Here is a 26,492-nt window from a genome sequence, read left to right as displayed (position 1 = left end):
ATCCAGATTCTTGACGCTCTAGTTAAAGAATCCCTGCTGTGAGTCAGAAGCAGCCCTCGGTGGCAGTTGGTACAGGGTAGGCCTGGGGAGGTGAGGTGACCATGGCTGCCGTGAGTCACAAGCTCTCAGTGGGGGAGCAGAGCTAGAGAATGGGCCAGGCCTAGGAAGCCACCTTCAAGCCTGTGGCAGGTGTTGCTGGCTATCTGCCCAGGTCCATTCTCTCCCTCTTCCTTCCTCTTGGAACTCCTTTTCTGTTCAAGTATCTACCAGCTCCCAGGTGTCCCCCATCACTGTGTGGACCTGAGCCACGAGTTCACTGGGGAGCTTCACCCCCGTTCGCACTCTGGTCAAGCCACAATTCCCCAAACACGTGAGGACCTCTCAGGCCCCGGGGCCTTTGTACTCACTACTCCCTTTTCCTAAAATTTGCATTCCCTTTCTCATCTCTCCAGGAAAAAAAAAAAATCCTATTCATCCAACACTTGACAACCCCAACATTACCTGATCTTTGGTGGGAAAAATTTTTCTTTGCTATTATTTCTCTTATTCCAATAACACTTCCATTTATGTCCCTACTATAAAAACTATAATACTCTATGATACTTAAGCAATTATTCATTTGTCTCCTTACTAGGCAGTGAATTCCATATGAATAAGCACCAAGTGATGCCCAGCTGACAGAGGTTCTCCGTACCTGTTTGAGGACAGAATGAATGATTTCATTCAGATGAATATTTCGTTATTCACTTAGCCGCTTCTGTTGGGTTAGGGAAGATGGATGCTTTTGACATCATCTTTACCTGCCTGCGACTCAGGGAACAGGTGGAGAGCTGCCAAGTGAGGCATTGCTGGGGCTGCCCGTGGTGAGGATGACGGAGACAGGGCCCACAGGGTGAGCCTGAGTGGAGCCCTGTTGGGCTCACTGTTGGGACCTGTGTCTAGATGACAACACGTGAGGTTGGCAGGACAGATTTTATACCACCAAAGCCCTTGCTATATTTAGGCCCTAGACCCCTTCCCATAGCATTTGGGGTCTTGGTATCACAAAATTACCCTTCAAAGATCTGCATTCCAGATTTTTCTCCAACTTGCCTATGAACATCTCTGCAGCTTTTTGCTTGCGTTGATTTTATTTAAGGTGCACATGCAGTCATCACAAAGCACCTTGTCAACACTCCCTTCTTGAACCCCTGGTGCCATTATTTTTACTCCCCTTGCTTGAAACATGAGATGCAGTACCTTACCCAGAACCACCCAGCAGGGCTGGCTGCACCCCTGGGCAGTCTTGTTCCAGCACCCAGGGGTATGTGGCTCTGTGAAGACCCAGTCCAGAACAGCCCTGGGGAAAACCTATTGAATGAGCAATGAACAGACTTTTAATAGCCACCCCCCCCATGCTGGTGACATCACCTAAGGGCACAGTTACAGGATTCCCCACACCCATCAGCAGTGTGAAACAACCACACACATGAGAACCAAAAGGTGTGTGGTACCCAATTACAGCACAACTTTTCATTTCTCTGGTTGTGATGTAGCGCGCACCCTATGTGCAGTCACACATATACCTAGGGTGATGATGTCCATCTCATTCCACCATCTCTCCAGCGCATCCTGCGCAGGATATTATAATTATTTATTAATTAATAAATAATTATTTTTTTAAAAAGATGCTATAGGACATGGTCCCGCCCCCACCTCCTAGATACCGGCTACAGGTCTCCTGGCAGATAACTTTTTTCCTTAAAAGACAACCTTGGTGGAGCGGCACCGACTCTGCTCAGGTGCAGGATCCTGGGAGCGCTGAGCTGGGGCCTCACCCCTCTTCTTCTTGAGGGCCTCTTCTTTTGCTCCAAGACACAGTGCAGGGCTGACCACTGAGCTTTAGCAGCTGCTTTCACCTGCTTTGACCTGGTTCCGTCCCAAGTGACCCAAACTCACCACAGGTATCGCCAGGGTGGCTTGGACCCACCCGACTCCAGGGAGCAGCTCCCTCTTGTTTGTCTCTGAGCCATTCTCAGTGGGTTGACGCCTGCGCTGGGAAGTGGGGGTGTCAGGTCAGAGCTCCTCCCGCTTCCTGCCATCTCCCCTGTAAGCTCTGCACTGCTTGGGGGCAGCTGGAAGAAGGAGCACTGTGGTTCTGGCTTTTATGTCCACACACCCCCTGCCTAGGGGCGTGTCTTCCTGCGCTTCCTGTGAGGTGGAGGCCTTATTTGAAGAGGTTACTTTGGGTGGCAAACTGGAGATTGGGGTTCAGGGCCCATTTGCACACCACACCTGCTGAGCCACCTGAAGGCTGAACACAGAAGTCCTCTCCGACTCATGTCCTTCACCTATCAGCTGGATGTGAGAATGCCCGCTGTCCTGGGTCTTGTGAAGCATGAAGCAGGAGCGCTCTGTAGCCATCACTGCCCTGACCCATGGAGACGGACTGGAGATTCGAGACTACCAGAGGCTGGGGCAGCCAGGGGAACTTATTGCTTAATGGGTAGAGTTTCTGTTTGGCGTGATGAACCAGCCTTGGAAATAGACAGAAGTGATGGTCACACGACACGTTGAATGTAATGCATGCCACCGACTTGTACGCTTAAACATGGTGAAAATGGCAGACGTATAGGCTCGGTATATTTTACCATGGTGAAAAAAATTAGAAATCAAACATAAATTTAAAAACAAATGCTCTGCTATGGAAAGAAAGAGAAGGAATATCAGTGTAAATTCGGGGAGAGTTGACGCATCAAGAAATTTCCTGTTAAAAGAAAAGGCAGTGCCAGTCACAGGAGCAAGAACGGAGGCCAGCCAAATAATGGCACTTCACACGGACCAACATGTGCTTGATGGGAATGTGGGGGAAAGTGACGAATGGGCAGGAGGGCGGCCCTGCCCCAGGAAGGCACTCTGGGTACCTGTGGGATTAGTGTCGCTGAGGGAGGAAGCCCCAACAGAACTCCTCAGGTAGCAGATGGTGGAGAAAGGCTCTGCCATTTGTCCTTCTTCCCCTGGTGACAGCAGCTCCACAAGGCACTGGGCCACCTAGGCCCATGGTCCTGCCAAGCACAGTGGGAAGCCCAGCCCTGAGCAGGAGGGTTCTGGTGAATGCTGAGGTCATTTAACACCCCCAAGAGCTGGGCTGTGTGCACCAGCCCTCCCCCCGGGAACTCTGAAGCTAGAACTGTGGGTCTCCCTGCCACGGGAGCCTGGGAACCCCCTGCCCTCAGCAGCCATCATAGCCAACAAGTCAGGACTGCCATCCAGCCAGGACCCTAGATATGTCTGCGGGTTTGCCACCAGCATCATGGCTCTCGTCATCCCTGAAACTAGTGCTTACTGAACGCTCAGCAAGAGGCAGCCCCAGTTCTAAGGGTTTTTACCTGCTAACCCACTTCGTCCTCATATAATCCCCAGGAGGTGACACGACATCCAGCAAAGGGCTGTCTAGCTCTGGAGTTGGGCTTGGGACCTCTTGATGCTGGAAATGTGGGGATGAGGCCTGCCTAGTTTGGGCTGGAGACTGCCTTGGCTTGGGAGTCCGGTCAGATTCTGAGAAAGCAATGGAGGAAGACACACTGGTGGTCCAGGGCTCCTGCCCCCCACCCCAGGACCCCTGACCCCAGTCAGGAGCACCTGGCAGAGGACCCACTCCTGTGCCACCACCACCTCTTCCATCAGAAATATGCTGAGGGTGTGATTTTATCCCCTCACAATATTAGGCTGAGGAGATGATATTGGGCAAAATATATTGTACCAATAATTCATATTAATGGGAATTCAATAGTGGCAACTTGTCATGTGCTGAGATTAGAAGGGAATATTGTGAATATTGTGTTACAAAGGCATTAAAGAGACGTTATGAATTAGATTTCTTTGTACCACATCGTGTTCCTTGTAAATAATTGAGGAAGAAGCTGGTGCTCAGGATTTGGGATTATCCATTTTTGAGATTGCAGCAGTCCGCTCACCGGACTCGTGGGGCCCTGTCGACCTGACATGGCCAGGGGAAGGTCCGTACCTGGCAGGTCTGGAGGCTCCACAAGCATTATGCTTCCTCCTGCTGAAATCAGTAACTGCCACATCAACACTAGACTGTGATGTTCTTGCAAAACCTTCCCAAGTCCAGCTATTCTGTGTCCCTCACCTCCCACCCCTGGAACCTCTCTTCACAGCTGGAGCCCAGGCAGGCTCTGGTGGCACCACCGTGTGGCAGCAGCCTTCCCAGCATTGCTTGCACTCACCTCTGATCCCCTGGGGGGCAAAGACTTGAGCGCCAGCAAACCCAGGATCAAGCACAGCCGCCTGTCCCTGGCACAAGAGCCCTGGCTAGATGACACTCAGCTTCAGCTGGGCTTCTCAGCCCTGGTGTCCTGTCCTGAAGGACTCTGTCACCTGGTGCTGGGGGTTGAGCTCCTCTAGGCTGCAGGATGGAGGATCAGCAGGATGGCCTGCTGTGGTTCCTTCCTGCAGTGCAGACACTGTCGTCACCACATGGCCCCTGCAAAAGACAAACAGAATTTCCTGGCTGGAGCCAGGTCCTGTCTCCTGTTACAAATTCAAGAACTCGGCTTGGAGCAAAGGAATGGCTGCCCTCAAGGAAAATCTGAAAGGAGAGCAGGGGAAGAAGCACTGCAGGTTCAGGCAGAACAGGGCAACCCACCTCCCATCTCTGGCTTTGAATCTCCTCCATATCTGACCCTGCCCCTCTAAGGACTCTGCAAGCTGAAGAAATGCTCCTGTGACCAGGGCCAACTTCAGGGACCGCTCTGAAGGAACTGGTCATTGGTAATTGGCACGATTCTCCCTTGTCACTTGGCTGTGTCTGTTCAGGATTTCCCATTGACTTCTGTCCTATGGCATGCCTGAGGGCGACAAGACAAGAGGCTGCTGGGGTCGGAGAGGCAGGCAGAAGTGTCTTCACACGCAGGGTGAACCATCAGTCGGCTAGTCGGCCACATTAACCCATCCCAGCAGGGTACTGAGTGCACACCAGACTCAGGAGTACTTAGCACACTCCTTTGCCAGCACAGTGATGGGATTAGGAGCCCAGACTAATCGGATGACCCAGATTTGAATTCTGACTCTTCCACTTTTTAGCTATGTGATCTCTACCAAGTTACATATCCCCTCTTCTATAAAATGGGATAATAATGCCATGTATTTCCTTGAGTCATGGAGGAGATTAAATGAATTAACAATGCAAAGCACTTACAGTGACACCTAACATCTAGGATGTACTCCAGGAGCGTGATCTGTTGTTACTTTGACCACGACCTTCATTGCATGGCCTTCTTCTCTCTACTGACTGTCTTCTCCCTGGAATGTGGTCCTTGAGACAAAAGACCTTATCTTCTTAGGTTTTAAACTGCTAGCACCTCACACTTGCCTGCTATATGTTCAGTAAATATGTGTTGAATTACCAAATTGAATTGTGGGTAGAAGGTGTAGTCATGGAAATCCACTAAAAACTAGCTGTGCGCTGTTGAAAATCACATTCCGCTTTGCCACGGTGGTGTATTCTCATTTCAGAACAGCTCTGTAGCTGCCTCTTGTTCTCCGTGTGGCATCTCAGTGACAGTAGTCAACTGTCTACAAACAAATTAGATGTATATTGAAATGCATGTAGCACCTCACTGATTAAAGGAATCCCAAAGTAAGGCGTTTTGCAAAGCACTCGCTACGCTTGCATGAAATGAGAAATCACCTACTCCATCTCACGATCCCAAACCCAGAGCCCAAGCCCTGAATAGTCCTGGGCTCCGACCCACATTCTGTTTATTGGCGGCTGTGGTTATAGTTGTGTTTTTATTGTCCTTTTCTTGTTTTGTTTTGTAAACCATTTATGGAGGGCCAGGCACTGTGCCAAGAGCTTTACACATTTTGTCTGAGTTCTTTCAACAACTCCATGTGGTGAGCCGACATTGTCCCCGTTTACACATGAGGAAAGTCAGTCCCCATGTACTTTGGAGAAGGTTGCTCAAACTCTAGCTCCTAAGTGGCAGGAAATGAGACCTGAACTCAGACTCATTCCTTCCAAGTCCACGCCTCTAGCTCCCAATTCTCTTCCCTAGACGTCTGCCCTTATATATCCACCAGGCGCTTGCAATGCAAAAGGCCAGAACCAAGTTCTGTAGCCTCAGCCCCAAACCTGCTGCTCACCCTGCATGCCCGGCTCAGGGGCCAGGCCACCAGAAGATGCCGCCCACCTAGACTCTTCCCTCTCCCTCACATCCTCATCTAGGCCCGTCTGTATCCAAGGTCCACCTGCAGGTGTTTCTGGAGTCAATCCTTTTTCCCTCCATTTCTCCTTCTGCCACAGTCCGGGCCCCCATTGTATCTCACCTAGGAACAGAGATAGCCTCCTTGCCCAGGTTCCCTGCCCCACCCCCAACAATCCGCTCACTCCCTGACTTCAAAAAAATGTTTTTTAAAAAAACATATAGGTCATTCCATATTTGCCCTGAAGATGGAGTGACTCGAGGCCCTTGGTGATCCCCCTTCCACTGACCTCACCAAGCCTTATCTCTCACTCCTGCTTCCCGCCCCCTCTGGTCCTGCATTCGGGCCACACCCAGTCTGACACAGATGAGTCCAGCTGGAGCAGGCGTGTGGCCCTGGGGTACTGTGCAAGGCAGACCATGGCTTGGAAAGAACGCAGACCTTCAAAATAGGCACCTGGGGTTTACATCCTTGGCATTCTGTGGCTTCATTTTCCTTATCTGTAAAATGGGGACAGCAACAATACTATCTCACGGGAGTTAAATGTGAATTAAGGAAATTCCAGGGGGTGGGAATCTAGCGCAGTATTGGGCAAACAGTAAGAGCTCAATAAGCTCTGGTGATGGTGGCAACAGGATATGAAATACAAGGTTTGATGTGGACACATATCTTAGAAAACAGAAGGCATAAGCATTTGAGCAATAAGGACTCTGGTTTCTTCCCAGGGTGTCGGACACCTCCTGCATTGTGGCCCTGCCAGCATCAGCTCTGGCTTTTTAGGGTGCATGGCTGGTCCTTCCTTCTAGTCCCCACCACCCTGCCCACACCCCTCTCTCCACCTCCTTGCAGAGCTTGGGTTCTCTTTTATTTAGTCATTCAACGAATATTCACACTTTGTTGATTTAGAAAGTCCCCTCTGGTTTGGATTGCGATTCTGTGACCCTGTTGATGATGAAGGATACACCCAGACCTGGGCAGTGGCTGTGCATGTGCCTCATGCTGGGCCCACACGTGTTGGGCTGCGCTGTGGTGCCAGTAGACCCATGGGGCTGCTTCCTAGTGCCAGGACTTGCCGCCTGAGCTCCACCTTTAAAATGCTCCTAAGTAGGTTGAGTCCTGATTACCTTCAGGGAAGCGTGTCCTCCACCCTCCTCCACCCTCCTCCAGCCTCCTCCAGCCTCCTCCAGCCTCCTCCAGCCCTCTGCTGCTGCCCTGGTGCCAGGCCAGGGCAAAGGAACCAGAGCCTCGCTCAGCAGGAGCTCACTTGCTCCAGCCTCTGCCTCCAGTGCCTCCTTCTCCAGGAGCTTGCCGGTCAGAGCAAGCCACAAAACAAGGAAGAAAAATCTTTTTAGACTGAAAAAATAGGGCTGCCGCTGTTTTATGGTGGGGTGGTTTATGGTTTTCAAACATTTTAATTAGTTTCATTTTTTAATACAAATGCACCCTGATGTTTTGTGCAGGAAGGGCACCGTTCTTAAAAGCTCAGAAATAAAGTAGGAAAATGACAGATGGCCTATTAAAGCGTCACGTTCAGATGTGTTATTATTATTATTGTTATTTAACATTTCTAAGCTCCAGCACTTTGCCAGGAGTGGGGTGGTGGTGAGAGGGCCCAAGGTCCCTGTAGCTCAGGGAGGTGGCATGAAGGGGAAGAGGGGGTGCTTCGAGGAATCAGGATGCCAGGAACCTGGTCTGTAGACTGAAGGCACAATGGATGGTCTAGGCTCAGTGCTCCACCCCCACCCTTGACTGGCCCAGGAACTTGGGAGGTTTCCCAGCTCCCCCATGCCACCCAGGTAGGAATTCAAGCTATGTTTTAGAATAGGCCACTTCCACAGGAATCACTCTTCTTTGAAACATTCTGTTTTAGTTAAATTTTTCACTGCTGGGACCAAAAGACCCAAGAACAATTTTAGAGGAGGAAAAGTTTACTTGGGGCTCACAGTTCCAGAGCTCTTGGTCCTCAGATGACAACTGTTTTGCTTTATGTCTGGGGTAAGGCAGAACATCAGGGCAGAAGGAAGCAGAGAGAGACTAGCTTGACTCACCAGGGACAAAATGTCTACCCCCAAAGGCACAGCCCAGTGACCCACCTCCTCCAGCCACACCCCACCTGCCTACAGTCTCACCCTGTTAATCTCTGTCATCGGATCAGTGCACCGATTAGGGTAAAGCTCTCATAACCCAATCATTTCACCTCTAAACCGTCTTGCATTGTCTACACACATGAGCTTTCCAGGGACACTTCACATCGAAACCATGGCACATTCCAGTCAATGAGGAGGCAGGGTTTTACTCTGGGGGTACTCTCCATGTGGTAGGATAAGAGTAACCCGCGCCCCCACACACATACACACAAACCCCACCCTGGCCATATACATCCACCTGGGATCTCTAAATAGGACCTTGTTTGGAAATAGGGTCTTGACAGATATAATGAAGAGAACGCTGGAGATGAAATTGTCCTGAGTCGGGGTGGGGCCTAGGGTGGGGTGACGGTCTTTATTAGAGAAAGGTGAGAGAGTTTCGTAGACACACAGAGAAGAGTACACGTGAAGAGGCAGGGACCCGGTGCTGCCATAAGCCAAGGAGACAGGGGCACCAGAAGCTGCCAGAGGCAGGGGAGGATTGTTCCGTAGGGACTTTGGAGAAACGCCACCTGGACAACACCTTGGTTTTGTACCTCTGGTCACGGGGGCACACCTGTCCCCTCAGAACATGGAGGGGCCTCGTCTCCATGCTTGGCAACCACAGAGACCCTCCGCACGCCCTCATTTAAAGGGAGCCCACGGTGGGCCTCTTGTTTTGCTGGAGGAAGAAGACGAGGAGGGATGTTCTCTGCTGGTTTTTCCCCCCCAAGAAGGCCCTCAAGGGAACTCCAAGAACAGGAAGGAAATTTCTTTTTTTTTTAAATTGATTTTATATTTTTAAATACATGACAGCAGAATGCATTACGATTCTTATTACCCATACAGAGCACAATTTTTCATATCTTTATATATAAAGTATGTTCATGCCAATTCATGTCTTTATACATGGACTTTTTCTGCATTGCAGTTCTTATTTCTCATATAGACCACCATTTTTCATATCTCAGGAAATTCCTTAAATCAAAACACCACACAGGCCCAACGAAAGCGCCCCGCAGAGGCCCCGCCCCTCTTCTCACCGTCCTTCATTCAGAAGAAAATTCTCTTGGCTGCCATCTGTGCTCTTCTCCGTCTCATTGGAGCTGAAAGAGGGAAGATGTATCCGTCTATGGACTCGGTCACTCTTCCTCTTCCAGGACTGTGCTTGGCGGGCTCCTTTGCAGCAGGTCATTTCAGAGTTACCAGAACAACTCCTGTGGTCCAGGGCCTGGCCTCTCTGCAGGCAGAAGGCCTCAGCACACCCATACACCCGCCAACAGGAAACTGTACCCAAATGTCGGCAGGGCCTGGGAGCCTATTTCTGAAGCCCAGGCATCCCAAGCCGACTCAGTCGGCCTTTCAGGTCTGCACTATTTTTCCCCAGCGCTCCCTGGAGGCTGGGCATGAAATTAGCCTGCAGCCCACTTGTTTACCCAGCTGCTGCTGCTGCTGCAGCCCAGCCCCATTCTGGGGCAGGCCTCAGCACTGCTCAAAGGATATTTACTCTTTGAGCACTCAAGGACTGGAAGCAATGCTGTGTACCCTTCCCCTGGAGAAAGACACCCCCTCCCAGGTTTGCCCTCTGGGGTTTAGAATGTAGGAACACAGATGTAGGGACAGCTACGCTTGGAAAGCATTGGCCTGCCCAAGATCATGCTGGTCATTCACATCCTGGGAATGAGTTAGCCACTTGGATTTCATTTCTTTGGAGGAATATGTGAACAGTTTGGGCCCCATGTGGCCTTTGGCTACGTTGTCACCCTAAACTGGCCATGCTAGAGGGCTTCCTCAGGTTTACTCTGAGCCTAGAGGCAGGGTGGCAGGGATCACTAAGGAGGGCAAAGTCAGAAGGCAGCAGCTTTGGTCTAAAGTTACACTCAGCCTGGGAAACAAGGAGATTAAGCAGCAGACGAAGTCTGTGGAACCACGCCCCATCAAGGAAGCCGCCTTGAGGGGGACACACGCCCAGAGGACGCTGAGCAGGCCCTCCGCGGAGACCAAAGGGAGGAAAGAAGGACCGGGCTGGATCCTTCTAACGGGCAAGGGGCTACTTGGGGAGGCGACCTGTGGAGGTCAGGGCGGTTCTCCCGAGGGTTCTGCAACATGGCAGCTGAAACGGTATAAGAAAGGAGAGAGATGACAGGAGGTGGAATCCGTTACTGAAAGATTCTTGGAGTCTGGCGGTGATAGCTGCAGCTCACTGCTAACCGGGAGATTTATGTGACAAGATTATCGATGGTATTAAGCACATTTAGAAGAGAGGATTATACCTACTTCTGGGTCACTTCTGTGCCACCAAGCCCCGGTCTGGCCAGCATGTTAACAGATGGACGGCCGGCTGCACGGCTGTGCAGAGGTGAAGCTAAACATTCGCACAGTCCCAGGAAGCGGGGGGCTCAGAGGAGGAGTTCAAGCCTGGGTGGCTAAGTTCAAATCCAAGGGAGGGATCGGGCTTTGGGTCTCTGCCCGATCCTAGGAAAGCTCTTTCTATTTCCACCTCCTCCCTTTCTGCTTTCCAGTCTCCCACCCCCGCCCCTACCCCTGCCAGCCTCCCCAGATTTTTGGCTTGGTGAACTCCCTCACCAAGAAGAGGGACCCATATGTAACTGGAAGCAAGAGGAAGGTTTCGGGAGGCTTCGAGGGGTGACAGGAAGGAGACGATGCCAAGCCCACCAGCCACCCTGTCAGAAATGAACTTCAAAGCAATGGCAAGAAGGGGTGGCATTCTAGTGGCTCTGCCACAGGAAAGAGTTTAATATTAGACCAGGCAAAGCCCCGGGAAACAGGCTGTGGCGAGCCATTCCTGGTGACCTTTGGAGGGGACAGCTGGAATGTGGCCTGATGGACTTTGTCTCCAACTGAAGTTCATTGGGGAGCCGGGAGCATGCAGAATCCAAGTGCGTGGCCAGCCTCCAGGAAGGCTTACCTCTAGGGGACCCCCACCGAGGGCTCAGGAAATGTTGTAGAATCCTTGATGTTGAGGAAACTGTCACGAGAAAAAAAAAAGAATTGTGGTAGACGGTACTTCACATAAAATGCACTGTTTTAAACGTACAGTTTAGTGCATTTTAGAACATTCATGAGATTGTGCGACCGTCACCACTACCCAGTTCCAGAACATTTCGTCACCCCCAAGGGAAATTCTGTACCCATTAAGCAGTCACTCCCTATCCTCCAAGTCCTTAAAAGCATGGCTTTTTAAAAGGATAAGTGGATGTCCACTTTGCCAACGTGGTGGGAGAGAAAAGCACCCTGTGCTTGGGATATCTGTCCCCTCGGTGTCTCGCAGCCTTTGCCCAAGGGGTGGTCCTCTCTCTCAGCACACAGGACGCTGGGCTTAGTCGTCTGAGCCTCTCTGTGGACCCAGCACTGCCACAGCAGCTGGCACCCTGCAAGCCTCGGCCACAGCTGTCCCGCAGAAGGGTACAAAAGCCACTGGATCAGTAACAGCTATGCTACTTCCTGTTGTTTTGGGGGGGTAGCTCCGTCCTCACACTGCTGTACTTTTGATCCCTGCACAGAAAGAAGCAAAACCCAGAGCAGGAAGAAAAGGCCTTTCGAGTTCCTCCTTTTAATTAGACGCCCGGTTAAACTGCAGCAATTTTTGCACCGTGCCTTCCTCTCGGCACGTGGAGGAGCTCCGAGGACACTGCTCACCGAGGACGCCACGAGTTCATTTTATTCTTTTCCTCCTTATTTTTCTTTTGAAGGCCAGTTTACTATTTTTGTAGACCTTCTTTTGCTTTCTGCCCATGCCGTTTGTAGAGATTTGTGTACGTAACAATGCTGCGTTCACAAAGCCGGTTAGCGGGGCGGAGTGGGTTCCCCCCACCCCACCCCCTGGGCCCCCCACTAATCACTTTTGATGGAGGAAGACTTGGAGAATCAATGATTCTGCCTCAGAGTCTGAACAGATTCGCGTTCTCACGCCCTCTTACATGGAGACAGAAGCCACGGGGGGAACGCAGCCCCGGCCCCCCCTGCAGCCTCCCAGCCCCGCCTCCTGCTCCCTGGCGGGACCTGGAAAGATCAAAGGGACAGATGACAGTGCTTGGCGCCCATTTGTCACTCCATTGGAGGGAACCATTGCAGTGTTAACAGTCAGGCCTGGTCCCATGTTTCATGAATATTTTAGAATGTTTGCTGGCAGAATTCTAACTGTGCTGTGTCCTCCACGGTGTACGTGCCACCCATGTTCCAGGGTTTAATCGGAGCTCTGGGGGAGGGAAGAGCCACTTCTCCATTAGATTCCTTTATTATCCTAAAACATGCCGGCTAAGCTGCTCCGTGTTCGGGGTCTAAAGTCAGCCGAGTCCTTATCCCTGCTCCTGCCGGAATCCTGACGCGTGCTCAGGGAAAGTGGTTTTGTTTCCAGTGACTGACAATTCGGGGGCTCCAGAAGGAACAGCCTGCGTTGCACGTCTTTATTGGATTTCTCTGTGGGAGGTTGTCTAAAATGGGCTCCCACCCACCCTCTGTCCTCCGCGTCCCCTGGTGGCCCAGCCATCCCACCAATGCCGCAGTGACCATTGCAGTTCCGGAAGGCCTGCTCCCTGCTGTGCACTTTGGGCTGGCCCATGCACCTCTAGAATGTTCTGAGGATTCCCTTATGTGCCCCGTGGGAGGTGGCAGGATCTGCTCCCTGTGGCCCGCCACCGCTCACCTGGGAAAGGCGAATACCAAGTGGACTTCCGGAAGGAGGCAGAATTGGTAAGAGGCTGAATGAGGCCCTGACTTCTCCTTTGCCCAGTGGGAAAGGACCACCCCCCCCAACTTGGGAGCTGGCCACAGACACCTCCTCATCCCGCTCAGTTCCCACGGTGCCTCCCACCTCCCTGGGCCTGCCCTGGCCTCCCCGTGGGACCTGGGCCTTGGAGACACGCACTGCAGATACAGAGGAGCCTTTTAGTCGTTCTTCTGGGCTGACCTGGCCTCTGCCCCAGGGCCCACATCCAGAGTCCAGCTTCTTAGCCTGTGGTCAGGGAACTCCTGCTTCCTAAGCCCCTGCTTTCCTCACAAGCAGGTTCCCAGACATGGCCTCTCCCACCAGCGCTTATTGATTCCCAGTCTCCAGGGCTCAGCCTGGATTTGCATTTTTAACTAGCTCCCCGGGGGACTTTTCCTGCACTGAGGCTTAAGGCTGAGCTTGTTCCAGGCTGGACTGCCAGGTGGACTGGAGACCAGAGAAGAAGCAAAGAAAAATTGTGCTGGCCGGGAGCCCGTACCAGCCCCTGGGTGGGGATGCCCCTCCCCGGGAACACGGGCCAAGCCTGGTGATGGAGAGGGCTGGGCCTGGAGGTCCGCATTCTCAGCCACTGGCCCTCCTGGCCTCGCCCCGACTGTCCCACTTACACATCATCCTGCAGCCCCGGGTTTTCGTCTGTCGCTGGCTACACGTGTTTTCCCCGAGGCCCAGGAAGCATCCTATCCCTCCTTCTCTCCTGCCGCCTGCCGGCTCTGACGTGTTGAAGGTGCTCAGTGAAGGTCTGCTGGTCTCATATAATCAAATGGCCAGGTGGAGGCTGGAAGGCCCGTGACCTCGGTGCCCCGGGGCGTGGGCCTGGCCAGTGGGAGTGGAGGAGGGCCTGGCCTGCTGTCTGCAGACCTCCCCTGGTGAAGGAAATATTGATTCTGCTGTTTGTTTTGCAAGGAAGCTGTCCCCACAGGGACAGCCAGATCTAGTGCAAGTGACATGGAAACTCGGGAAGAGGCAGCGCTTGCAGCCGCTCTATTAATAGGGCAGCCCGAAAGGTCCAAGTGGAGGAGCCAGCCTGCGCCTATCAGGCAGCCCCTGGAGCTGGGGCCTTGGGGTCCAGGGTTACTCTGGAACCCCACACACCTGCCCACCAGCTCTGCCCTGCTGCATACTGCCATGGAGATGGGAAATGTGGTGGTATCATTGGCAGGAACCTTTTCAGTGGAGCAGCCCTGGCCCCAGGACCCCAGGGAAGAACTCCTGTCATAGCACAAGGGTCAGCAGACAGAAGACACATTTGGGACCTGCAGAGAAGGAGTCTTTTCCTCTTTGCCTCGGAGGAAACTTTGAATGAGCAAAGATGGGCCAAGCCAAGCAGCCTTCTAGATGTTACATAGTCTAGAAGCCAAATCCAGCTCCCCAGTTACCCAGAATAATTTTCTGAGGGCCCTTCCCAAATTTAAGACTCAACAGCTCTTAAGGGAGTGATGGTGTCTATAAAGGAAGGAGAAGTGGGGTTGCCACATTCAGCTTTCTAAGCTGTGCACTGAACAACAATCAACATCCTGATTCCTGCCATTTGATGACAGCCTACAAAGTCATGCAGCTGGCAACCAGGGAAAGCCCAGCTAGCCCTTCTAAAGAGAGTCTGCCTGTTGAAACCCCTCCTTTACAAACAGCCAGAAACCCGAAGGGGGCAGGAGTATGTCCAAGCCATAGCATCTAGGGCAGGGCTAACTGCACGACTGGCCCACTCCTTTCTACTCCTTGTGGCCCTTTCTCTTCTATCCTCTATATTTTCCTTGCCCTGGGACCAGCAAGGGCTGTAGCCTCGAAGAAAGCCCACATTCTGCAGTTTCTGCCTCTTCTCAAGCAGCATTCTGAACCCACCTGTCTGGTTGGGCTGGCCCTTGTCCACGCTGTTTCTTCAGGCTGTGGCCCATGTGTTTTGTCCATTTCATGCCCCACCTCCAGCTCTCCCCAGATTGTTTCCTGCAGGCTTGGGTTTGACTTTGGAGGTTTTTTTGTTGTTGTTTCCGGGAGTTTTTTTTGCATCTGCCCTCGCCAAAGTCCGTGGGTTGCTATTCAAGACCTTAAAACTCAGAGACTCTTTGGTGCCATAAATTCCATCCACACTCCAGGCGGGCTGCCCAGACTCTGCATCCCTCTCCAGATCTATGCGAGAGCCCTGGATGGCCAACTATGTCTGAGATCCCCACCCACGGGGAGGCTGTAGCCCCTGGATTTCAGGGGCCGTGTCTGAAGTTGTCGAAGGCCCCAGATAACCTTTCTAGGACTCAGTGATTTTGATGGCCCTGGCCTTCCAGGTAGAAAGATATGCCCTGAGTTAGCAGCAAACTGAATTGTCCTTATTCTCCAGAGACGGAGGTGAGGCCACTCATTTATTCATTCATTCACTATATATTTACTTAGAACCTACTGTGTGCTAGATACTAAAGGAGAGAGGGAATCAAAACAAATCTCTCTGACTTTATGGAGCCTACCGTGCTCATGGGTGGAGACAGATAATAAACAAGTAAAGGTCAGATGGGGAAAGGGGCCTGAGAGATAAAGGAGAGAGTGGAAGGTGGGTGTGTTGGGATTTCAAGCAACGTGCTTAGGTGATGTTTGAGCAAAGACTTGAAGAGGTGATAGGGAGCTGCATGGATATCTGGATGTCTTAATCTATTCCTGCTGCTGTAACAAAATGCCTTAGGCTGGGGTCACTTATAAATGGCGTAAACTTGCTGCTCACAGTTCTGATCAGGCCCTGGTGGATTCAGTGTCTGGTGAGGGCTACTCTCTGCTTCCAGCATGGCCCCTTCTCACTCTGTCCTCACATGGCAGAGGCCAGAAGGGCCAAACAGGGTCCTTCAGGGCTCTTTCATAAAGGCCCTGATCCCACTCAGGGCCTCTTCCCTGTGACTTGACCACCTCAAGCCCCACCCCTCGTAATCCCATCACCTTGGTTAGGTTTCAACATGGGAGTTGGAGGGCACGCTCCCATCATACCACTGTCCAGAGCATCACAGGATGTCCCAGGCTTTCCGTGTAGACTGAAAGGGGCGAGGACTGAGCCAGGACTCCGTTCACAGCCCTCACATCCTGTCCCTCTCTGGACTCCCGACCCTTACAACAGCCACTTCCTGCACCAAGCTCTGTCTGCTAAGGGCACCTGACGCCCTTCACCTCTCCCATGGCCTGTCACTCCTCAGCCTTCCTGAGTGTGCTATCTCAGAACCCACGTCCCAAACCAGTGTCATTCCTGTACACCCCACACACACAACCGATGACTAACCCAAGTCCATCCGATCTACTCGCTCATTCCTCCGTGTTCACGCTGGCCTGCTGGTCTGGGAACTCTGATCTTGACCTGAAAGTCTTTGTTAGGAAGGTTCTCACCGTTCGGCTCTGGAGGGTTTGGTTGGGTTGGAGTACTGGAGACTGAACCCAGGGCCTCAAGATCACGCCCTACTGCTGAACTACACCCCGCGCCCAGTTTTGTAGGTGAAGACTGTTTTCTGGACCACTCGGCTGGTCTTCTCGGGGCTCTGCTGACCTCCACCTAGCACTGGGAGACTTTGTGTCTGCCATGAGCTCACACAGAAATGAGCAAGCCGGGGAAGGAAGGACACTCAGCACCTCGTGGAGCTGGAGTGGACTAGAGCTTTCTGGCAGGAGGGGTGCTGCCCATGCTCCTGGAGTCCAGGGCAGGAGACGGTCCAACACAAGCTAGTTACAAGACTGGTGTCTGAGGAGGGGCAGCCGTCCCAGGTGGGAGGAACATGCTCTCGTCAGGGTGACTCTCTTGGGGGCTACTGACTGTCCAGTGGTGTCTGGTGTCAGATTCAAAGTGAGGAGTCCTTCCAATCGCTGGGGACATGGGTGGGTTTCTCCACTCTTTTCTACCTGGGAGAGCCGAGGGTCATGTCCCGAGAGTGAACATGAAGTGGGTTCAGTAGGTGCCCAGGCCTTTCACTCTCCCTAAGATACAGGAGACCCAGGGTCCCCTTGGATAGCAGACTGTAGGAGACCATTTTTCCCATGGTGGCACCTCCCAGCCCTGCTTTCGGCCCGTGGTGAAGGGCAGAGGTGATGGAAGGACATCAGATTCCTCAGGGGATATGGGGTCAGGACCACAGTGAGCCAGGAAACCTGTCCCCATCTACTGTCCCTTTGGCACTTAAAACCCAGACTCTGAAACAGTGTCACACCCAGGCAATGTCCCCCGTGGGCGTAGATATCTCAGTCTGTGCTGCTCAGAAGCACCGAATTCCAAGAGAGGAAACTCATTTTAAACATAAGGGACAAAGAGAATCAGGGCACACTGTGGCCCGGAGTGTTAACAGGTGCCCGTTGCCCACAAGCTCTCCTTAGGGCCCCCTCCCCACTGAGAGGTGCCTGGAGCGGGCTTCTGACCCTTTCCTGCCTCTTCTTCACTGTGAGCCCTGGTGCCTCAGTTTCCCACCTGCCCAGCCACCACACAAGCTAGTTACAGGACCGGAATGGGAGCGGGGTGCGCAGTCCTAGGTGGGAGGGAGAAAGTGGAAGGTTAGCTGATGAGGGTATCAGGCAGAGCAGTGGACGGCACCTGGTTTTCCTGCAGGACACATGGCCCTGTCGTCTACCTAAGTGGCCTTGTTCAGGGAGCCCAGGGGAGCCACAGGCTTCAGGGAACACGTAGTGATTTCTTGGTAAAGCCAGGCGCTCAGCTGTCCAGGGGTGGAGGTGTCCCCATCTGGAACTGATTGGCATTTTCCTGAAGTCAAGACCACCTGCAGATTTCCTGCCGGGCTCCTCTGGGCCCTGGACCAGCTCCCACCTGGACCTAAGACCAGGGACATTTTGTTCCCCCCTGGATGGCTCCCACTGCAGACACTCAAGAGGCCCCCCGCCACGGCCAAGGCCAGCCGACGCCGGCTTCCCATCCTCTTTCTGTAAACATGTTAGAAATGCCTTCCCGGGTGTCCGTTCTCCGCGTCTCCTGCCATTTTCTGGCCTCCCCTGATTCAGCCTCCAGGAGTGACGTTCTTCTCCGGTCTCCATGAGGAATTGGTGAGACAGAAAAGGCAGGAAATTAACGTCCCAGCCTCAAGGCTCCACACAGCATTAGACGGAATTAAAGTAGAATAATGAGTCGATCCACATACAATTCTGTTGTTCTTTGATTTTCCTTTCAAAATTCATGTAGTGAACGCTCCCGCCATTCCACACCGTCTTGGGCCGGGAGACGCGCTAGCGTCCTGAATGCATTTACATACCAAATGGGTTTTAATTTCATATTTTTGCTTAAGGTCAGGACATTTATTTATTATCATTATTTATTACTGAAGCGCGAGTGGTTTTAATTATTTTAGTGTTCCTCCTACAAAGCAGGATAGCTGCTAGCTACGGAACATTTTCCGTTTCCGCTCACATAAATAATATAGTTTTTAATTTCATGAAGATTTAGTATTCATCTGCTTTGTAAATTAAAGTCATCGTTTACCACAACAGAGATGGAGCGTTCGGAATGTCCTGGTGGACGTTCCCCATCAGCTTTTTCTCGTGATCACTTTTCCCTAAGTTTAGTTCCCTGACAAGATGCGCCAGGCCTGGAAAGGGGTCAGGTACCTGCTCTACCCAGGGCTGGTGCCAGAGGCTGCAGGGGTGTGACCAACTGTGGAACACACAGAAGCTCAAGGAGGAGCAGACAGGAGGGCAGTGGCCACCAACCACTGAGGTGTGACCGTGGACATGCAAATGGAGGAGAGGTACCCTGATCTCTTGGGGGAAAGAGTCCTCATAAGAAGCAATGTCCCCCAGTACAGCCAGGTGACTTGCCCAGATACGTTGGAGTCAATCCAGCCTGGAACTGCATGGAATCCTCTCCTCAGAGCCTCTCCCATCCATTCCCACTTTTCCTTCTGACCTCCTTGCTCCCAGGGAGGCTGACCAGTCAGTAAATGGGGAGCTCCTGGGGGTAGGGAGCACTCCCCACCGGTACACCGTGGCTGCCTGTCTGGAAACCCCTCTCCCTGCCTCCCTGCGGCCCTCCCTGGCCCTCCCTGGGCTGGCTTCATCCTCAGAAGCAGCAACCAGATGTTTTCACACTTCCGTTGTTTGTCACGAGGACACCGTTTCATGGCACCAAGTCCACATTCGCTGCCAACGTAGCCTCTGGAATGTTCAGGCTGTTTGGGGTTGCCATGGAGAAGCTGGGCCTGTTCGTGGTTTGAACTGTGCTGCATATGCTAGAACACCCCTGCCCACCAGCCAGGCAGCAGCCTGAGACAGGGCAGGGCAGCCGCCTCACACACGGGTGCCCTTCCTGAGCCACAGGCACCCTCGACTGGGGCCCAGCTGAGCAGCTGCATCCCATCCCTAGGGCTATTAGCAGATTAAAAACATTAGATTTAAATGACACCAGCTTCATTCTGTGCAGGTTCTGCTCCAGACTCCAGCTACCAATCAGCCCTTGTGAGACACGGTCTCCAAGCAGAGGTCTTGTGTCCTGGTGACTGTGACCCAGGGGAGAGCAAAGAGCCTGTGTCATAATGGCACTCGTGTTGGAGCAGAGCCGCTGAAGCTGCTGGCAGACACACGGGTCTACCAGGGGCCGTGGCACACCGTCCTTAGCACACTGTGGCTTAAGTTTAAACAGAAAATAGACCTCATGTTGAGTCATCCTTCTCCATGACAGAAGAAGAGATTGTGTTAGCAGGAACACGGCTCTTTTGGGAGGTACACCCCCATTGTGGGAATGTGCCTCTTTAGCACGTCTCTGATCCTCGGCATCTCCCTCTAAATGAGGGAGGCAGAGAGACTGATGCGGGGACAAAGCCGTCTCTCGCGCACAAAGGCAATTTTTTTTTTCTTTGTCTCAGAACCAGTCTCCCGGAGGAGGACACAAATAAATAGGAGATTCCTGGTATGAACTTTACCCATTTTTCAGATTTTTCTTCCTTCTTACTCCTGGCACTACTATGAGAGTTACTTCTGGATTGTACCAGCCAGATAGGTGCCTGGGGATGCAGGGAATCTCAGCGCTGTCTTTAGAATCAAAGAGAGAGAATGGCGAAGTCTCTTCCCACTGAAACAGGAAGTAAAACACCCTTTAGAGTTCCATTGCTCTCTTGCTTTGTACAGGGGCCTGCTTTTAGGAGATGGGCTGGCCCTAAAATCCAGACCCACATAAAATAAAAAGTCTCCAGGGGAAGCTTCCTGTACCAAGGTGCAATTTGGCATCCATTTACCATTTTCCCTGCAGCACAGATGAGGAGGTTGAGGTCACGTAGCTGGGGAGAGGCAGCAACTCCTGCTGCCCTCCCTGATGAAAGTACCATTTCTTCTGCTCAACCCAGCACATGCCCCCAAGGACCCTGTGATCTGGCCACAGACAGAACTAGGCAAAGGAAAGGTCAGGGAACAAGATAAGGCCATCTATGATTATACTTCCTGTCCCAGCAAACATGGTAGCCATCCTAAAGGAGGCTGGGAGGGCAGAGACTGGCACGGACAGACCGAGGGAGTGAGGGGCAGTAGGATGGCTTAAAGACCAGCATGCAGGATCAGAAGGTGCCCAGCCAAGAGTGGGGAGGGCAGAGCTGCAGAAGGGAATGGGAGGAAAGGGCAGGGGCTCAAATACCTGGGGGACATTACAAGGGAGAGTCCACAGGTTTGGGACTCCTCCAGATGCCATTGTAAACTTGCTGTGCATCCATGCATCCATCTTTAAAATGAACATCCAGCTCTAACATGCTGACCATGCTGGGCAGGAAGTGGGGAGCCCTCGTAGGCTCTTCTATAAAGCAAGTGCATCTTCCTACCCCATTCCCCCAGCCTTCTGTAGGGCCCTGGGCCTGTTCTCCTCTAGGTGCAGGGGTGGGCATGAGCAGTCTCTGGACCTGGTACTAGAAATAAGTCTCCTTTCCCATCCTGGGAGCACTTGGTTCTGCAGGACTCAGAGGCATCAGAAAGACAGCAAGAGATGAGGCTAGGCCCCTCTGCAATTCGAGGTTTGGAAATGGCATCACAAGCAGCAACAGTCACCAGACTGAGCCATGAGAGATTGGTAATAAGAGCAGCAGTAAAGATGGTTGGCATTTATTGAATCTTTACTACCTGCCAGGCATGAGTGAGTGCCTTGCACACATTTTGTATCAAATCCTGTGGTGCAAGTATTATTATCCCAATTTTATGATGAAAAAAAAAATGAGGGGTAGGGATATTCATTTACCAAGACCACTTGCAAAGTGAGTGACCTTACAAGATTTTGTAGGCAGGACTATTGTATTCCAACACAAATTGTAGCAGTTTAACATCCTCGTGTTTGCCTCAAACAAAAGAGAAAATTCAGTTGGCATTCATTGTCCATGCGTGCATGCACGTACACTCACACATGCTGTGCACGAGCATGCACACCTCTCCTACCTGTGCCCACTTTCCCTGAGGCACAGAGCTCCCTGCAACCAGAGATGGCTACATAGGAGCCATCTCTACACAGTCACAGAAAAAGCCAATTGCCCCTCTCCAAGAACAGAGCACAAACTTGCAAGCACAGCAGGGTCTACCATTGAGCCAACTTGCAGTCAGTCCATGCAGAGCCAAGGCGGCCAAGGCCAAGGCTCACTGGGTTGTGCTTGCAGCTAGGGTTTTCCATCATAGTGGGCTTCCCTCCCTCCAAAATTGGAATGGGGGACTGGATGGCTCAAAATGAACAATATTGCAGGGCTGGGGATGTGGCTCAAGCCTTAGCGCGCTCGCGTGGCATGCGTGCGGCCCGGGTTCGATCCTCAGCACCACATACAAACAAAGATGTTGTGTCAACCAAGAACTGAAAAATAAATATTAAAAATTCTCTCCCTCTCTCTCTCTCTCCTCTCTCACTCTCTCTTTAAAAAAAAATGAACAATATTGCGACTAGGATTGAGGGTATAGAAGTGGAGTGCCTATGTCTGCCATGTCATGGGAGCGGGGGCAGAGAACATGGGCACGGGGAAGCCAGACCTGGCATGGAGCTTGCTTGGAGGTGGGTCACAGGAAACCCCTGGTTTCCTGTTCCAGGCATTCTTTCCTATTTAAGGAGTGCTGTTACTGAAGCAGCCATGTTGGTGCAGGCAGAGGCAGAGAAGCAGGCAATGTTGGTTTCCAACTTCAGAGAACAGTGAGTTTAAAAGTGCATCCTGCCCAATCTTCAGAAGCTTCCAGCAAGGATGCTGGGCTGGCTTCACGCATGACCCACGTGTGACGCACTTTTGCCTAAGTCTCCAGGCATGCCTTGGTCCCCATTTCCTCTTCTATTAAGTAGAGAAAATAATCCTCACAGGGGGTTGTAGAAAATGCCCACTCTTTTCCCAAATGAGGGAACTAGTCTTTTCTCATCAGTGATACAAGAAAAAAGTCATGGAAGGAAATGTATATTTCCTTAGCTGCCTTTTCAGTTATCATTGACTCCCAAAGTCAATGATATATTTAAATCATATTGATTTTATCTTTAAATATTTCAAGATAAAATCGATATAATTTAAATATATCACATATTTAACATTAAAAATATGAATGTTTATATCTTACATACAAATATGTATATTTAGTAAATTATTATTGACCTATATTATAAATATTTATACTTAAGTACTTTTATGTACAGGGGCTCAGTCACAGAACGCATGTGTTTTGGAGAAATCAGAACAAGAGAAATCACAAATGAGGGTACAGTATTCACTCTTAATAGCACACATGAAAAAGCTGGGCGTGGTGGCCTGTAGTCCCAGCTACTTCAAGCCCACTTGAGCCCAGGAATTCAAGGCCAGCTGGGTAACATAGAAAAACCCCATCTAAACAACAGCAAAAATAGCATACATGATTTTTTTCTCTCTCACATTTCTGCTCTGTGGTTAGGGAGTATGGGTGTTACTGTCTGTGATTTTAAAACAAGGGATATTCAAGCCCTGCCTCTTTGCTGGGCACCTAGGTTCCATGTCCCTTCTCGATGCTCCTTCCAAGTTACCGTCGCATAGAACATCTCCAGGTCCCCTGCAGCTGCCCAGGTTCTTCATCCCATGGCCTCCCAGGGTGTCCCAAAGACACTACCCTCCCCTGCATTTTGCAGCGTGTGTACATGCATGTCAATCAAGGGACTGCACCACATTTACCGAAAGGTTTCTTTTCATTTTAAGCAGGGTTGGGGTAGGACCAAGAGGGAATTTGTCCTCACACATTAGCTGGAACACAGCCCAAGCTGGAGGTCGGTGACATCGAAATAATTGGAGGTAAGAGCTGTGAGGCCATTAAGATAAATTTTTGACATAAAAATGTAGGCTGGTTCATAAAAGGTTGCAGTGACAATAGGTTATAGTGACAACTTTTCAACAACTGTATAAGCTTCCAGATGGAGACGGATTCAGCATAATGAATTACGGGCAGTCAGGATAACACCATGTTCTTTTGTAGGCACAGATCTAAGGGGAAAGACGGGCCTGTGCTAAATAACATTATTGGAGAAAGAGCAAAAGGATTTGAGACTTAGGGACTCAGGCTCTGAGGCTGAGACCTGGGTCTTCCAACCTGGGTGCAGGGTGCTGGTGGCTCTACTCTGGTCTAAGAAGCATCTTCGTTGCTGGATTCCAAGCTGACCTCCTAGCAGGACTCCCAGGCCTTCCCGAGAAGGGGGCCTTGTTCCTCCGCCAACTCAGCTGTTGGTGCAGTTCTGCCCTTTTGGTGAAATGGCCCCCAGATGAGAAATGTGAGACCTTGTTAAGTAAGATATTCTCCTGAAACTGCACTAAACACTTTACATCTCTTATTTAAACCTCACAGCAACTCTGTGGAGCAGATACTTTTTCCCATTTTACAGATAAGAAAACTGAGGTCTAGAGAAGTTAACTCTATAGCTAGCACATGTTCAAACAGTTTGGAGTTCAGATTGGGATCTCTGTGACCCCCAAGTCAGGGCTCCTAACCACTCACTGAGCCATACTGACCATGAACACACCCACATTCAACATAAAAAGCAATCATGGAAAAGGGAGATGGGGGTGTGAACACCTTCCAAAGCCTTGAGGGGCTCAGCAAGTGAGGATGCAAGATTTGTCCAACTGCTAACATTCACTTTAAATGGGCTTTGGTTGGGAGTAAAGCATCCTTGATAGTAAAATATCTACATTCAGTGCCTGCACTCTGGGCGTGGGAATTGATATGAATTATTTGCTAATGGCAGTTAGAAGAGATGAAGTCATTTACAGGGCTGTAAAGGAGCAAATCCCACCCTGTAGCGGGAGATGTATTCCAGCCTCCCCTCTTCAGTGGTCTGTCATGCAAAAGCATGCAGGTTTGGGGTCTTACAAAACCATAGTTGTGATTGTGAGTGACCCCTTTAGGTCCCTGCCTAAGATGACAGCAGAGCCTTCAGGGACCACCTTGGGCCCCAGGGGGAGAATCAGGACCCAGCCAGACTCACAGCACAACTATGTTCCCCACAAGCTGGGATTTCCTTACAGCTTCTGCGGTTCTGGAACAAGAAATGGTTCCTTTAGGTGAGACCACTAGAGGGACGGTGGGAGGGATACTCTTGGCTCTGTGCCAGTAAAGAGCATGCGTGCACCTCCCCCACCAGGTAGTGCAGCTCGGTGGTTAGGTTCTTAGGCTAGCCCACCACAATGGCTGACTTGGTGTAGCCCAGTGAGACCCAGGGTTTTCCAACCCCTACCCTAGCAAGTTATTTTTTGATGTCCTTCTCATGGGGCATGCCCACATGCACACCGAGCCTTCCAAGGTCCTGGGAACAACATAGGCTCAGTTAATAGCTGCTGTTTCCATATTGAGAAGCAAATGGCCCAGGACAGAGGCAGGGTAGAAGGAGCAGAGTGTGGTAGCCATGGCAGTCACAGCCACGAAGAAACTCACTCACCCAGGGACTGGGGCAACAGCAAGGGCCCCCAGCTGTGTCCCTGGTCCTCCTGTGTCTTGCTAAGCAGAATGATCGCTGCTCTAGGGCCCCCAGAGGCTTGCCAGGCTGTGCCCAACTTCCCCAGAATTGAAAACAACCAGAGCTCAGGGACTTTTTATACTAACAAATCAGGGGGCACGGCAGAGCGGCCAGCCAGTGGGACTTGACGTGGTCCCTGTGTCTCCTGAGTCATGCCCCCTCCCCCCACACCCAGCCCCAGGCTCAGCAAGGCAGGCGTGTGTGATCTTTCTCCTTGGGCTTTTCTTAGTAACAGCACTGGCTGCTGCTGATCACAGAGCCTCCTGAAGACATTCTGTCCTGGCTGACCCCAAAGGCTGCCCCTGAGTCAGCGAGTCCACTCCCACCCAGCAAGCTCCTCCTCCCCCTGCCCTGGATCCGGCGGAGGTCAGGGGGTACCTTTAGGGAGCCACGAGAGGGTCAGGAAGGCCATGACTTAAAAGCAAATAAAAGTCCCTTCCAGCCAAGGGACAGCTCCAGGATGTTGTCCTAAGTGAAAATGTTTATTCAGACCCTTTGGGTACCTTCTGTCTCAAGGATCTAGTTCCTGGGTTGAGGAAGGGACGAGTTTGAGGCTGGTCTCAGGGACTGCCCGGGCTCAGCTGGAGGTCCGGGCTGAGGGTACCAGTTGGCTCAGAGAGACCCGGAAGCTGGAGGGATCTGCCCAGCCTGGGTCAGCTTCCACCTGCCCCCAATTCCACAGCCTCTGGAGCCGTCTGATTTCTTGGGAAAGATATTGCAGCTCCGGCCCTGAAAAATCACTGAGGAGGAGCCAGCAGTCCCCGTGCCTGGCCATATGGTGGGCAGTCAGGAGTGAGGTCCCAGGCAAGACTGGACTTCTCAACTGGGTGACTCCCCTCCCCCAGGGCTTCAGTAAGAGCTTGAGGGAGCAGACCCCAGGTCTAGGCAAAGCAAAAGGCTCAGGACCTTGGAGCCATGGGACACCCCCAGGCTTTGGGAGATGCTAGGGCTGCTGGGGCCTCAACCTGTAAACCCTCATCGTCACCTTGGGTTTGGCCAGAGCCTCTCCTCCAACCAGCAATCAAGGAGTTTCCTGGGTCAGATGCTGAAGACCAGGATGGAAGGGGGTCTGGACCCCAACTGCATGACAGGCCCATTGGCCCTGAAGGTCAGCCTGACCCTGGACAGCTGAATTCTCAGGACCTCCGGCTCGTCTTGATTCTGCGTCTCAGGGTAAACCCCCTGGATCCCAGAACTGAAGGGCCTTTGGGGGTCTCACACCCAGGCACTTGCATGGCAGGTGGGGTCTGAGACCCAGGCCTTTTCAATGACTCTGGGACATTTGGAACAAGAATTCTGAGAACTGAACTTCTGAAAGAGGGAGGGGGAGGAGGCGCAGCCAGGAAGACTCTCCTTTCTGTGGTTCTGGCACAAGAAAAGCCATAGCACACCGAGTCCCCTCCCTACTGCCTCCCTTTCCCAGGCCAGCCTCACTTTGTGCCTATCCTGGGGAGCAGCCACCTGGCCAGGACCTGAGGGCTCGATGTCAGAC

The 26,492-nt window shown here is 51.8% G+C and overlaps 1 protein-coding gene and 1 long non-coding RNA gene across 6 annotated transcripts in view; one reads left to right on the top strand and one right to left on the bottom strand.

Moving 5' to 3' along the window:
* Klhl29 (kelch like family member 29) overlaps positions 1 to 26,492 on the top strand; it is a 279,732-nt gene that overhangs the window by 160,061 nt on the left and 93,179 nt on the right. The window lies entirely within an intron of this gene.
* LOC144369436 (uncharacterized) lies at positions 11,056 to 14,058 on the bottom strand. Its single transcript, XR_013429189.1, has 2 exons — positions 13,689 to 14,058; positions 11,056 to 11,322 (listed from the first exon to the last, which is right to left on the bottom strand). It is a non-coding gene; the product is annotated as an uncharacterized LOC144369436 (long non-coding RNA).

The sequence above is a fragment of the Ictidomys tridecemlineatus genome, chromosome 12 (assembly GCF_052094955.1).
Source record: "Ictidomys tridecemlineatus isolate mIctTri1 chromosome 12, mIctTri1.hap1, whole genome shotgun sequence".
Taxonomy (NCBI): domain Eukaryota; kingdom Metazoa; phylum Chordata; class Mammalia; order Rodentia; family Sciuridae; genus Ictidomys; species Ictidomys tridecemlineatus.
The sequence above is the reverse complement of the archived record's forward strand: the minus strand, read 5'-3'. Positions and strand labels throughout refer to the sequence as shown.